The 16,569-nt window shown below is 36.4% G+C and overlaps 1 pseudogene; it reads right to left on the bottom strand.

Moving 5' to 3' along the window:
• Positions 1 to 8,239: 8,239 nt before the first annotated feature.
• Positions 8,240 to 9,047, bottom strand: LOC119533386 (annotated as a pseudogene).
• Between the last annotated feature and the right edge of the window lie 7,522 nt (positions 9,048 to 16,569).

Here is a 16,569-nt window from a genome sequence, read left to right as displayed (position 1 = left end):
TTGACATACTTAAGGGAGCCCTACCAATAGAGAAACAAAGAAAGGAGAGAGAGAGATGGAGAAAGGTTCAGTACTGAAGAGACTCAGTATGGGTTCATTAAAGGACACTAAGAGAGAGAGGGAAAAAATATATCTGACATACATAAACCAAAGGATAGGATGACTGATTCAAGAAATGCCTTCACAGTAATAACGCTGAATGTAAATGGATTAAACTTCCCAATCAAAAGATATATTTTGGCAGAATGTATCAAAAAAATATGAACCATCAATATGTTGCATACAGGAGACTCATCTTAGACTCAGGGACACAAAGAAATTGAAAGTGAAAGGATGGAAAAAAAATATTTCATGCAAGCTACAGCCAAAAGAAAGCAGGAGTAGCAATATTAACCTCAGATAAAATAGACTTTAAATGCAAGGATGTTATGAGAGACAAAGAAGGCCACTACATACTAATAAAAGGGGCAATTCAACAAGAAGAAATGACAATCATAAATGTTTATGCACCCACAAAATACATGAGACAAACACTAGCAAAACTAAAGGAAGCAATTGATGTTTCTACAATAATTGTGGGAGACTTCAACACATCACTCTCTCCTATAGATAGATCAACCAGACAGAAGACCAATAAGGAAATTGAAAACCTAGTCAATCTGATAAATGAATTTGATTTAACAGACATATAGAGAACATTACATCCCAAATCACCAGGATACACATTCTTCTCTAGTGCTCACAGAACTTTCTCCAGAATAGATCATATGCTGGGACATAAAACAAGCCTCAATAAATTTAAGAAAATTGAAATTATTCAAAGCACAGTCTCTGACCACAATGGAATACAATTAGAAGTCAATAATCATCAGAGACTTAGAAAATTCACGAATACCTGGAGGTTAAACAACATGTTCCTAAACAATCAGTGGCTTAAAGAAGAAATAGCAAGAGAAATTGCTAAATATATAGAGACGAATGAAAATGAGAACACACATACCAAAACCTATGGGGTGCAGCAAAAGCAGTACTGAGGGGGAAATTTATAGCACTAAACACATATATTAAAAAGGAAGAAAGAGCTAAAATCAATGAACTAATGGATCAATTGAAGAAGCTAGAAAATGAACAGCAAACCAATCCTAAACCAAGCAGAAGAAAAGAAATAACAAGGATTAAAGCAGAAATAAATGATACAGAGAACAAAAAAACAATAGAGAGAGTAAATAACACCAAAAGTTGGTTCTTTGAGAAGATCAACAAGATTGATAAGCCCCTAGCTAGACTGACAAAATCAAAAAGAGAGAAGACCCATATAAACAAAATAATGAATGAGAAAGATGATATTACTGCAATGCCAAAGAAATTTAAAAAAATTATACAAGGATACTATGAACAACTGTATGCTAACAAACTGGATAATGTAGAGGAAATGGACAATTTCCTGGAAACATATGAACAACCTAGACTGACCAGAGAAGAAATAGAAGACCTCAACCAACCAATCACAAGCAAAGAGATCCAATCAGTCATCAAAAAGCTTCCCACAAATAAATGCCCAGGGCCAGATGGCTTCACAGGGGAATTCTACGAAACTTTCCAAAAAGAACTGACGCAAATCTTAATTAAACTCTTTCAAAACTTTGAAGAAAATGGAGTGCTACCTAACTCATTTTATGAAGCTAACATCAATCTAATACCAAAACCAGGCAAAGATGCTACAAAAAAGGAAAACTACAGGCCTATCTCCCTAATGAATATAGTTGCAAAAGTTCTCAACAAAATACTTGCAAATTGAATCCAAAGACATATATAAAAAAGTTATACACCATGACCAAGTGGGGTTCATTCCAGGCATGCAAAGATGGTTCAACATAAGAAAATCAATGTATTACAGCACATTAACAAATCAAAAGAGAAAAATCAAATGATCATCTCAGCAGATGCTGAAAAAGCATTCGACAAAATCTAAAATCCCTTTTTGATAAAAACACTTCAAAAGGTAGGAAATGAAGGAAACTTCCTCAATATGATAAAGAGCTATATGAAAAACCCACAGCCAGCATAGTACTCAATGGTGAAAGACTGAAAGCCTTCCCTCTAAGATCAGGAACAAGACAAGGATGCCCACTGTCACCACTGTTATTCAACATTGTGCTGGAAGTGCTAGCCAGGGCAATCCAGCAAGACAAAGAAATAAAAGGCATCCAAATTGGAAAAGAAGAAGTAAAACTGTTGTTGTTTGCAGATGATATGATCTTATATCTGGAAAACCCTGAGAAATCGATGATACAGCTACTAGAGTTAATAAACAAATTTAGCAAAGTAGCAGGATACAAGATTAATGCACATAAGTCAGTTATGTTTCTATATGCTAGAAATGAACAAATTGAAGAGACACTCAAGAAAAAGATACCATTTTCAATAGCAACTAAAAAAATCAAGTACCTAGGAATAAATTTAACCAAAGATGTAAAAGCCCTATACAAAGAAAACTACATAACTCTACTAAAAGAAATAGAAGGGGACCTTAAAAGATAGAAAAATATTCCATGTTCATGGATAGGAACGCTAAATGTCATTAAGATGTCAATTCTACCCAAACTCATCTACAGAGTCAATGCAATCCCAATCAAAATTCCAACAACCTACTTTGCAGACTTAGAAAAGCTAGTTATCAAATATATTTGGAAAGGGAAGATGCCTCAAATTGCTAAAAACACTCTAAAAAAGAAAAACCAAGTGGGAGGACTTACACTCCCTGACTTTGAAGTTTATTATAAAGCCACAGTTGTCAAAACAGCATGGTACTGGCACAAAGAAAGACATATTGATCAATGGAATCAAATTAAGAATTTGGAGATAGACCCCCAGATCTATGCTGACTGATCTTTGATAAGGCCCCCAAAGCCACTGAACTGGGACGTGAAAGTCTTTTTAACAAATGGGGCTGGGAGAGCTGGATATCCATATCCAAAAGAATGAAAGAGGACCCCTACCTCACACCCTACACAAAAATTAACTCAAAGTGATCAAAGATCTCAGTATAAAAGTACCATAAAACTCCTAGAAGATAATGTACGGAAACATCTTCAAGACCTTGTATTAGGCGGCCACTTTCTAGACTTCACACCCAAAGCACAAGCAACAAAAGAAAAAATAGATAAACGGAAACTCCTCAAGCTTAGAAGTTTCTGCACCTCAAAGGAATTTGTCAAAAAGGTGAAGAGGCATCCAATTCAATGGGAAAAAATTTTGGAAACCATGTATCTGACAAAAGACTGATATCTTGCATATATAAAGAAATCCTACAACTCAATAACAATAGTACAGACAGCCCAATTATAAAATGGGCAAAAGATATGAAAAGACAGTTCTCTGAAGAGGAAATACAAATGGCCAAGAAACACATGAAAAAATGTTCAGCTTCATTAGCTATTAGAGAGATGCAAGTTAAGACTACAATGAGATACCATCTCACACCAATTAGAATGGCTGCCATTAAACAAACAGGAAACTACAAATGCTGGAGAGGATGTGGAGAAATTAGAACTCTTACTCATTTTTGGTGGGACTGTATAATAGTCCAGCTACTCTGGAAGTCAGTCTGGCACTTCCTTAGAAAACTAGATATAGAGTTGCCCTTCGATCCAGCAATTGCAGTTCTCAGTATATACCCAGAAGATCTGAAAGCAGTGACACGTACAGATAGCTGCATATCAATGTTCATAGCAGCATTATTCACAATTGCCAAGAGACAGAAACAACCCAAACGTCCTTCAACAGATGACTGGATAAATAAAATGTGGTATATACACACAATGGAATACTATGCGGCCGTTAAGAAGGAATGATGTCGTGAAACATATGACAACATGGATGAACCTTGAAGACATAATGTTGAGCAAAATAAGCCAGGCACAAAAAGAGAAATATTACATGCTACCACTAATGTGAACATTGAAAAATGTAAAACAAATGGTTTATAATGTAGAATGTAGGGGAACTAGCAATAGAGAGCAATTAAGGAAAGGGGAATGACAACCCAATAAGAACAGATAAGCTATCATGGGTAAATTTAACATTCTGGGAATGCCCAGGAATGACTATGGTCTGTTAATTTCTGATGGCTATGGTATGAAACAAGTTCACAGAAATGTTGCTATATTAGGTTATTTTCTTGGGGTAGAGTAGGAACATGTTGGAAGTAAAGTAGTTATCTTAGGTTAGTTGTCTTTTTCTTACTCCCTTATTATGGCTTGTTTGAATTTTTTTTTATTTTTTTTTTTTATTTTTTTTTATATAGTTGATTTAAGAAAAAAAGAGTTAATTAAAACAAAAAATGAAAAAAAAATATGCAGAGCCCCCTTGAGGAGCTGGTGGAGAATGCAGGAGTGTTGGGCTTCCCCACCTCCATGGTTGGATGTGCTCACAGACATAGGGGACTGGTGGTTTGATGGGTTGAGCCCTCTACCACAGGACTTGCCCTTGGCAAGACTGTTGCTGAAAAGGAGAGGCTAGGCCTCCCTATAATTGTCCCTAAGAGCCTCCTCCCAAATGCCTCTTTCTTGTTCAGATGTGGCCCTCTCTCTCTAGCTAAGCCGACTTGGCAGGTGAACTCACTGCCCTCCCCCCTACGTAGGATCTGACACCCAGGGGATTGAATCTCCCTGGCAACGTGGAATATGACTTCCAAGGAGGAATCTAGACCTGGCATTATGGGATGGAGAACATCTTCTTGACCAAAAGAGGGACGTGAAAGGAAATGAAATAAGTTTCAGTGGCAGAGAGATTCCAAAAGGAGCCAAGAGGTCACTCTGGTGGACACTCTTACACACAATATAGACAACCCTTTTTAGGTTCTAATGAATTGGAATAGCTAGCAGTAAATATCTGAAACTATCAAACTACAACCCAGAACCCATGAATCTTGAAGACGATTGTAGAAAAATGTAGTACATGAGGGGTGACAATGTGATTGGGAAAGCCATATGGACCACATTCCCCTTTATCTAGTTTAAGGATGGATGAGTAGAAAAATGGAGGAAGAAAAAAAAAAGGCACCCAGTGTTCTTTTTTACTTTAATTGTTCTTTTTCACTTTAATTTTTATTCTTATTATTTGTGTGTGGTAATGAAAATGTCAAAAATTAGTTTTGGGGATGAATGCACAACTATATACTGGTACTGTAAACAATTGAATGTATACTTTGTTTTGTATGACTGCATGGTATGTGAATATATCTCAATAAAAATGAATTTTAAAAAATCTTATTTTCCTATCACATAAGCTGTACACATTTATTGTTAAAATGCAGATGAATAAAAAATGAAAACATTCCATAAAACATTCAGTGATAAGACAGTCAATAATAAGATTTTGGTGTCTATTATGCCAGAATTTTGTGTCTGTATAGAACATGTACATAAACATTTTAAAAATTAGACCATAGTGTAACAATGTTTTGTAGCCTGATTTTTCACTTACTGGTGTCATGAATATATTCTACTCATAGTCTTCCACATATTAATATTATATTGTATAAATTAGTCATTATACTTTGTGTTTTTTTCAAAAATTGGTATCTATTTGGAATCCAGAAATTCCAGATGGTATCACATCAGTTATTCAATAAATGTGAATTCTCCAACTCGCTCTTTTTCTTAGTCGCATTTTAGGATTTAATATAGACAACTCTGACTTGTAGGAACACTAGAAATATGTCCCAAGGCTGGTAGTGCAAATGGGAGAGCTTACATTTTGAAGAGCCACCTTAAACCATATTTAAGGAAGTACCATCAAAGAGTTTGGGGTTGAGAAAGGTGAGGAACAGAAGACAGTTTTATTGCTCGAGTTTGTTTTTTTTTCTTTATGACAAGAGCACAGAATAACATTATTTACGACTTCTTACCAAAGAAGTTAACTGACCAAGAAAAGGTAAACATGGGAGAACCAAAAAGAACAGCCAAGATGCCATAATTGGGAAAGAGGCCTGCTAGCATGGGGGAGGTGGGAGGATAAAAGAGGGCCAAGTTCCTGGAGATGCCTAGTCCACTATCCATCTTCCTAAGTCTGTGCCTGAAATCAGCACAGAAACAATACTAAAAAAACACATGATGAAAGCTTTCCGACAAGAACGACAGTTGCTTTAGGCCATAAAGTGGTGATTATAGACTCTTCTTTCACACATAAGTCCCCACCAATCCCAAGGATAAAAATACACACCATGGAATATTGACAATTTAGTACCAAAGTATTATTTCAAATACCCCAAATGGTAGCACCTGCTCATAGTCAAAGAATAGGGAACCCCAGGTCAGCTATATATTTAAAGACTAAGCACTCTGTTAAGAAATCTGTTCTGTAAAGTGAACAAATTTAGTAGTTAGTGAAAACTACAAAATATTACCACCTCCTGGTATGTCATCAGAGTAGTACTTTATTGCTGGTTTCTTACTTTTGTGCTATCATGAAGTATTTCTGTATTACACATGGGGAAAGTGAGGCCAGGGATTGTTAACGTACCTGCTCTGGACTTCATAACCAATTAGTGGCAGAACCAAGACCCATTAAAAAATCTAAGTTTTCAGCTTTTTACTCCACCCATGAAGTGACAAAGGAAAAAAAATAACAGTCTATCACTTGATCTTTTCTCCCATAATGAAAAAATTCACTTGCACTCTGCCTTTTATTTTTTTTTTATTTTTTTAATATTCATTTTATTGAGATATATTCACATACCATGCAGTCATACAAAACAAAACGTACATTCGATTGTTCACAGTACCATTACATAGTTGTACATTCATCACCTAAATCAATCCCTGACACCTTCATTACCACACATACACAAAAATAACAAGAATAATAATTAAAGTGAAAAAGAGCAATTAAAGTAAAAAAGAACACTGGGTACCTTTGTCTGTTTGTTTGTTTCTTTGTTTCCTTTCCCTATTTATCTACTCATCCATCCATAAACTAGACAAAGGGGAGTGTGGTCCTTATGGCTTTCCCAATCCCATTGTCACCCCTCATAAGCTACATTTTTATACAATTGTCTTCGAGATTCATGGGTTCTGGGTTGTGGTTTGATAGTTTCAGGTATCCACCACCAGCTACCCCAATTCTTTAGAACCCAAAAAGGGTTGTCTATATTGTGCGTAAGAGTGCCCACCACTCTGCCTGACTTTTATTTCAATGATATTTTAGTTTCTTAAGAACACACATATTAGGAATCATAGGGAAATAACGTGGTCTCTGCTTGGTGCTTCTGCCACAGGCAGACTGAGAAGTGTGTATGTCCCTGGGAAATCTGTTTCATTTTGGAACTGATTAATCTTAGTTTCAGGGAAAAACTGAAGTTCATTATAGATTAGAAGTGAACGTAGGATACACATTTAAATGGCAGCTGCCTGAATCCTGTTCAGAACACCATTAGACAGCATGACTAACTCCTAATTCTTACCCACTTGGGTGAGGATTATCAAAGACAACTGAAGAAATAATTACAAGCACAAGTCCATTTAGGTAACACCCAGCAATGGAACTAGAAAACCCTTCAATTACTTTCCAATTACCATGTTTAGGGGTGTACTGAGTGTAGCTTTATAGACCCTGTGCAGCAAGGAAACTGACTGAGGAGATCCTATTTGCTGATAACAGCTGTCTGTGGATATTATCCTAAAGGTAAAAGGTTTGTTCTTATGGCCATTTCTCCATTAAGTAAAGTAGATCACACCTGTGGGGTCAAAGTACATAAGGTTCAAAGCACCAAGGCTGGAAACAAAAGTTGTGCCACCTGCTCTACAAAGGAAGAGAGCAAGACAATGTTCCCTTGGCATACCATTCTACACAGCATGCGTTCCAATCTTCCCTTGATCCCAGCCCCAAAGTGAATATTCCAATAGTGTGCCCAGATCATTCTTGAATTTAGCTTTCTGAGTCCTTTAATTTGCTGTATACATACTCTACACTAAATGTGATTTATTGCAAAAAGAAAAAAAAAAGGATATCTTCAAGAAACCTCCATAACAAAATACCAGATTCCCTACTAACAATAAAAAGGAGATCAAGTTTGACAGGCCAAAATAGAAGAAGTCTGTCAGAATGTTTATAGATGCCACAAGACGGCTCTAACCTCAGCCCCTGGGCTGAACAGAAGTCACTGGCAAAACCCCGGGGTATAAGGGCTGTAAATATACAGTCACATGGGAAATTGAAGAATGGACCTTTCTTCGCATTAGTCATCCTCTGAACTCTCAGCAGAACTTTCCTCTGAAGCCACTTTCCAATTTGTTTGTCCTCTCCTATATTTCATTGTTAACTACAGGAGTAGGAACTTTTTTCTCTCTTCTTTTCCTTTGGTTTTCTTAGTGTCTCTTTCCTCACTTTCCTCAGAACTGCTGGGTGCTGAATCATCTGATGCTAAGTGCCACTTTCTGACCCTAAGAATGAAGCAGATTTTTTGAGAGACATTTTCCTGTTTTTTTTTTTCTTTTGCTCTTGTGGTTGTTTTCTTTTCCTGGTACTAGAAACTGCAGTTTATTCTGAGAACTCACTTGAGGAATCTGCTGTTATATCTATGGCTCCCTTTTTACTTTTTTTCCTGCTTTTTGTGGGATTTCTTCAACTTCTTGAGTTTATGGGATTCGTAGGTAGATGATTTTACCTGGAGACGTGTTTTTCTTTCACTGATAATATCTTACTGGTCACCACTATCTATTTCAAATTCTTCAGGGTACAACTCTTTATAACCACTAGGACCCCATCCATCTGGCATGTGAGCTTCATAATCATATAACTTTCTGTTCCAGGATTTAGCCTTAAGAAAATCAACCTCCAGTGTCCCAGGAACTTTATGCTTTGACCTCCTATAACCTCCTTGACTTTCTTCATCAAAACTGTCACTATGCATCCAACTTGGTAAGCATCTTCCATCTGTTTCTCCAGTTCTCTTATTTACCACATGTCTGATTCCTCCTGAATCTTATTGTGAGCATCTGTATGCCAATGACATTCCTCAGGAGGACCTTCCCCAAAGGAACCCAGGACAGTCTTCAATCACATCCTGAGGCTTACATGGTGGTGCCATTATGGTTTTGACTAGTTCTATGTTCTTGGAGAGTTGGGCTGCTTTTCTAGAGACTCTTCTTGTAGTGGTTGCTGTGTCTCTTTGCTTGTCTTAACAAAAGGGATTATGGCAGTTTTGCACATTATGATAATAGATGCTAAATTTTAGAAATGGAAGGGCCCCTACTTAGAACTGGAAGGGGCACTACTTAACGATCACCTGATTCAACCCTCTCTTTTTACTCAGATAAAACTTTGGCTCAGTGAGGCTATGTACTTCTTACATAAATATAGTCTTAAATTTTATCCATTTCTATTTTAGCCTAAATTCTCCAAAGTTACTTAGTAACTTCCAAACTTATTAGCCAGAGTAGACATTTAGAATCATAATTCCTTTATTAAGTCATTTCTTTACTTGGTTTTCTGACAACTGTACTCCTTCCTGCTCTGTTAATGGGGAGACTTTTGGGTAAACACCTGTTTTCCTTCATATCTTTGTGTCTTGTTGGGGGGCGTGGATGCACAGTGTGTGCAACTGTGAAAAGTCATTGAACTGATCCCTTAAAAATATCTGTGTTTTACTGTATGTAAATTTACCTCAATTTAAAAATTGTTTAAAAAAGAAAAGTAAAAAGATGGAAAACACACTATGCAATCAACAGCCATATGAGAGTTATAATAGCTGTACTAATATCAGATAAAACAGACTTTAAGACAAAAACTCTTACTAGAGATGAAGAGACAAATTTCATAATGATAAAGGGTCACTCCATCAGTAAGATATATCAATTATAACCATATATGAACCTTACAACAGTTTCCCAAAATACACAGAGGAAAATCTGACAGCATTGAAGGGAGAGGTAGATAGTTCAACAATAATAATTGGGGACTTGAACACTCCTTTCAATACTTTCAATAATGAATGGGAAAACTAGGCAGAATATCAACAGAGATATTGAAGACTTGAACAACACTATAAACCAGCCAAGACCTAATACACATCCATAGAACATTCTACCCAAAAACATATTTTTCTGAAGTATGCATGGAACATCCTACAGGAATAGGTGATGTGCTAGGCCATAAAAGAAGCCTCAATAGGTTTAAAAGGTTAAAATCACATAAATATGTTCTCCAAGAAATAAACAACAAAAATAAATTTGGAAAATATGAAAATATTTGGAAAATCAGGAAAACAATACTAAGTAACCAATGGATCAAATAAGAAATCACAAGTGAAATTAAAAAGTACTCAATATTGGTGAAAATTAAAATACAACATACCAGAGAGTGATATTATCAACATGGCAACATAAGACATCTCCTGGAAAAGTCTCCCCTGAAAAATATAATAAAAGGACAAATCCCCATTGTTTGGAACTCTGGAAGATGATAGAGACTAGAGAAAGACTCCACAAATGCTGAATTGAAGAAAAAGGAAAAAAAACACACTAATAAAATGGTAGGAAACTACAACCCAGACCTGCCCATCTGGACCCCTTCCCTCACTCAGTCCCGTGCAGTGTAAGAGTGACACAGAGGCACCATGGGCCCGGGAAGACTGTGGGTGCAGCCCACAGAGACACGTGAAGCAGAGAGTTAGAAACCCACACATATCCAGGCACAGGGGCCCAAGGCCACAGAGACCCAGGACAGAACCCAAGTGGCTGGTGAGTGTGTGCATACCAAAGGGCCCCCAGGGAAAAAAAGAGAGAGAGAGAGGGAGAGAGAGAGAGGGAGAGAGACTCGGTAGAACTGTTGGCAAGAGATGCACACACCCAACCTAGTCTCTGGTTGCTGGATCACATAAATGAAAAAATGGGCCTTTTTGAACATTGACCCCCAGCTGACTCCCCGGGGCAGGATACTCTAATGGGGAACTTACCAGAGGCAGAAAAGCCTCATGGAAAAAAATAATGGAAAACTGAACTGCTGTAAGGCAGTAAAGGATCTTAAGATAAAAAGTATAATGAAAAGGGACCACTGAGTGAGGAAGAACAGTAAAACAAATCATAGGAGTTGGGGATAAAATTCTGCACAAAAATAAATAGAACAGATCAGGATTCCCAGAGAAGGAACAGAGGAAAGAAAGCTTTCTCCTGGAGGTGGAAAATAATTGCATGTAAAAAGGCAATCATAGAGACTCGGAAGCAGAACAAGCAGAGCTGAGGAGATGCTCGGGTGAAATGATCTCGACTGAGAAAGAAGCCCAGAGGAAGAGGAAAAAGGAAGAAGAATGGATCTTTCCCAGATTGCATCTCGCTGTGGACCAGTGACACGGAACTTATGAAGAGGCTTCGATGGGATGGGGTTGGGTAAGTTTGTCATGGGAAGAGTTTCACACCCACCCATGGATTGGAGGTGGGAAGTGGGCCCTGTGCTGTCAGGAAGATTGGCAGCAGGGATTGTTTAGGGAAGCACATTTGGATGCCCTTTCTATTCTAGGTAGACCAGCATTAAGGAAACTGCACATAAAAGTGATGTATTAATATGCACAAAAACCTGGAAGCTCTGGAAAAAGAAGATTAATAAGGGGAAACCGACTCTTCTTGATTTATAATGCATTCAAAGATAACACGTAAATCAGTGTGTTTCTGGCTGCAAAATATGAATGATATGGAATAGAATGGAAAGTTCAGAAATAGACATCAGGGTAGAAGGTGTTTTGTTCCATAATCTGTTTTAAAATATGGACTCAACCTAAATTCTAGCAATAGCAGGTTCCTCAAATCATTCACAGCACATCATGCCATAGAGAACAAGGTGGTGTTTCCGAGATTCATGCACCAGCTGTTTAGGTAAAAATGATTATATTTTAGCAAGATATAGGAGCACAACTTTCTTTGTCATCAGAAGGGATGGAGCCAAATTCTAGTTCCACTAATTGTGATTAAATATTACATTTATTTTAAACACCACATGATGTATGTATTTGTGTAAAGCTCCAAACAATGATGCTACTTAGAAGTAACATCTTCCCTGTCATGGCCACCATCATCACTCATCATCTCCATCAGGAACCGTTCTTGTTAATTCTCTCCTGTTTAAGTCTTCCAAGAATGCATTTACACAATGTTATGTGATGTAGACAAAATTCTTCCATGAATGCTTCATTGTGATACTTTATTCTGCAATTTTTACAATTTCACATGCCATATGTCTTGGGGTATTTTTCATGTTAGCAAACATAGAAATAGGTTGCTTTTTAAATGCTCTTTTTATGTTTTGCAAATCTGGAAATAATTGTAACCCTTTATGTATATTTCCACTTTCCAACTACTCATGAGTCTAAGTAATTTTTTTATTATCTTGTGGACATGTACATATAAAATGTAGTTCATATTTTGCTCAGCAAAAACTACAATCTACACTAAGAAAAATGAAGTTATGGCCCAGTCAAAGGAAAAAACTTACACTTCAACTGAGATACAGGAATTTAAACAACTAATACTAAATCAATTCAAAAAGTTTAGGAAAGATATGGCAAAAGAGATGAAGCATGTAATGAAAAGACTGGGTGCACATACAGTAGAAATTGAAAGTTCAAAAAAACAACTAGCAGAATCTATGGAAACGAAAGGTGCAACACAAGAGATGAAGGACACAATGGAAACATACAACAGCAGATCTCAAGAGGCAGAAGAAAACACTCAAGAACTGGAGAACAAGGCACCTGAAAGCCTACACACAAAAGAATAGATAGAGAAAAGAATGGAAAAATATGAGCAATGTCTCCAGAAAATTAAGGACAAAATGAAATGCAGGAATGTATGTGTCACTGGTGTCCCAGAGGAGAAGAGAAGGGCAAAGGGGCAGAAGCAATAATAGAGAAAATAATCAATGAAAATTTCCCATTTCTTATGAAAGACATAAAATTATGGATCCAAGAAGCACAGCGTACCCCAAACAGAATAGATCTGAATAGGCCTACGCCAAGACACTTAGTAATCAGAGTTATCAAATATCAAAGATAAAGAGAGAATCCTGAAAGCATCAAGAGAAAAGCGATCCATCACATACAAAGGAAGCTTGATAAGACTATGTGCGTATTTCTCAATAGAAACCATGGAGGCAAGAAGGAAGTGGTGTAATATATTTAAGACACTGAAAGAGAAAAACCACCAAACAAGAATCCTATATCCAGCAAAACTGTCCTTCAAATATGAGGGAGAGGTTAAAATATTCTCCGACAAACAGAAAATGACAGAATTTGTGAACCAGATACCTGTTCTACAGGAAACACTAAAAAAAGCAATGCAGACAGAAAGGAAAATACAGGAGTGGGAGGTTTGGAAAAAATTTTAGGAGATAGTAGCAAAGCAATGTAAGTACACTGAACAAAGATGACTGTGAGCATGGGTGAAAGAGGAAGGTTATGAGCATGTGGGACACCAGAATGAAAGACAAAAGATAAAGACTGGAACTGTATAACTCAGCAAAACCTAGGGTGCTCAACGATTGTAATAAACAGTAGAAATATGTTTTCACATGAGGTAGAATAAATGAATGTCAACATTGCAAGGTGTTAAAAATAGGGTGGGATTGGGGGGAAAATACAATCAGTGCAAACTAGAGACTATAATTAACAGAAACATTGTATTGTTTCCTTTAATACAACAAAGGTAATATACCAAAGCTAAATGCATATGGGGGGCTGGGACATAGGGGAATGGTATAGGGCTCCTGGCATTGGTGATGTTGTCTGACTCTTTATCCTACTTTAGTTTAATGCTATCTTTCTTTTTGTTGCTTTCTAGATGTCATGTTTTTTTTCTCTCTTTTTTCTTTTTCTTTTATCTCTCTACCTTCTCTGACACTTCCTCCTTCTTTGTGGAAGAAATGGAGATGTCCTTACATAGATAGTGTCAATGGTGCTGAATATATAAATACATGACTATACAGGGAACCAACAATTGTTTACTTAGGATGGAAGGTACAGTGTGTGAACAGAAGCATCTTAAAAAAAATGGGCTGATGAAGAAATCTTGAGGGCACTATTCTGAGTGAAATAAGAGACACATAAGGATAAATATTGCAGGGTCTCACTGGTATCAACTAATTATAATATGTAAACTCATAGACATGAAACGTAAGTTATCAGGATATAGTCGAGGCTAAAGAATGGGGAGCAGTTGCTTATTATGAGCAGAATGTTCAACTAGGGTGAACTTAAACATTTGGAAATGGACAGAGGTGACATTGTGAGAATAACTAACAGTGCTGAATGGTGTGTGAAGGTGGTAGAAAGGGTAAGCTCAGAGTCACATATATCACCAGAAGGAAAGTTGGAAGTTAAAAGATGGGAATGTATGAGACAGTGAATCTTGTGGTGGACGATGTCCATGATTAACTGTACAAATATTAGGAATCTCTCTCATGAACTAGAACAAATGTATGACACTATAACTAGAAGTTAATAATAGAAGGGCCCAAAGAAAAATATATATACCTATTGCAAACTATATACTACAGTTAGTAGCATTTTAACATTCTTTCATCAATAGTAACAAGTGTACTATACGAAAACTATGATTCAGTAATGGAGGGGGGTTACTTAGGGGTATGGGAGGATTTGAGCTTCCTTTTTTTGTCTTTATTTCTTTTCTGGAGTATGAAAATGTTCTAAAAATTGAAAAAAATTTAATTGTGGTGATGGATGCACAGCTGTATGTTGGTGCCATGGGCAATTAATTGTACACTTTGGATCTTTGGATAATTGTATGGTTTGTGAACAATCCCAATAAATTTAAAAGGATAAAAAAATTTAAAAAATCAATGAGTCATGGAAGAAATCACAAAGAAAATAAGTAAATATCTTGAGAAAATTGAGTGTTAACACAACATATCAGAACTAATGGGATGCAGTGAGAGCATGCTCAGAAGGCAATTTAATAGCCCTAAATGCTTTAATTTAAAAAAAAAAAAAAAGAAAGAGCTCAAATCAAATACGTAACTTCACACCTGGATGAACTAGAAGAAGAAAAGCAACTAAACCCAAACCAAGCAAAAGGAAACCAATAACAAGGATTAAAGCAGAAATAAATGAAATAGAGAACAAAAAAAAAAACAACGGAGAGCATTAACAAAACCAAAAGTTGGTTCTTTGAAAAGATAAATAAAATGCTATGAAATGTTCAGCAAAACCTTTAAATAGACTAACAAGGAAAAAAAGAGAGAGGACACAAATAAATAAAATTAGAAATGAGAGGAAAGACATTACTACTGACCACAAAGAAATAAAATAGGAGGATGCTATGAACAACTGCTTGCCAACAAATTAGACAACCTAGATGAAGTGGACAAATTCCTAGAAACACACAATTTACATCGATTCTAGAAGAAATATGAGATCTCAGCAGACCAATTATGAATAAAGAGATTGACTCAATAATCAAAAACATCCAACAAAGAAAACCCCAGGACCAGATGGCTCCACAGGGGAATTCTACAAAACATTCCAAGAAGAATTAACTCCAGTTCTGTTCAAACTATTCCAAAAATTTGAATATGAGGGATCACAACCTAATTCATTTTATGAGGCCAATATCACCTTAATACCAAGGCCAGATAAAGATACTACAAGAAAAGAAAATTATAGAACAATATCTCTTATGAATAAAGATGCAAAAATCCTCAACAAAATACTGTCAAACTGAATCCAACAGCACAGTAAAAGAATGATACACCATGATGTATTCCAGGTATGCAAGGGTGGTTCAACATAAGAAAATCAATTGATGTAATATACCACAGTAACAGAATGAAAGGGGAAAAAAAACCCACATGATCATCTCAATTGATGCAGAAAAGGCATTTGACAAAATCCAGCACCACTTCTTGATAAAAACAATTCGAACACTAGAAATAGAAGGAAACTTCCTCAACATGATAAAAGGCATATATGAAGAACACATAGCTAACATCATACTCAATGGTGAAAAACTGAGAGCTTTCCCTCTAAGATCAGGAACAAGACATTTCTGTAAACCTACAACTTCTCTAATTAAAATTAATAATACTAATTTTTAAAAAACATTATGCTAGGTAAAAGAAACAAGACACAAAGTACTACATATTTTATCATTCCATTTTATATAAAATGTAAATATATGGCAACATATATATGATGCAGCAGTAAGAAAGAATGAGGTCCTGAAACATGTGACTACACGGATGAAGCCTGAAGACATAATGCTGACTGAAACAAGCCAGACACAAAAGGAGAGATATTGTATATTACCGCTAATGTGAACTCCCTAAACAATATAAAATCAACATCTTATAATGTAGAATATAGGAGACCTAGAAAAATAGACAGAAGCTAGTGAAGGGGAAATATGTTCAGATATGCTAATGAGGGTGAATTTAAAGGTATGGGAATGGATGAGGTGATGATTGTTAATGCGATTATAAGTATCAGTGCTGCATTGAAGGTGAACAGGATTGAAAGGTGCTGTTTAGAGGCGTGTATCACAGATCAGCACTACAAATACTAGA

This window comes from Choloepus didactylus, chromosome 4, assembly GCF_015220235.1.
Source record: "Choloepus didactylus isolate mChoDid1 chromosome 4, mChoDid1.pri, whole genome shotgun sequence".
Taxonomy (NCBI): domain Eukaryota; kingdom Metazoa; phylum Chordata; class Mammalia; order Pilosa; family Megalonychidae; genus Choloepus; species Choloepus didactylus.
The sequence above is the reverse complement of the archived record's forward strand: the minus strand, read 5'-3'. Positions and strand labels throughout refer to the sequence as shown.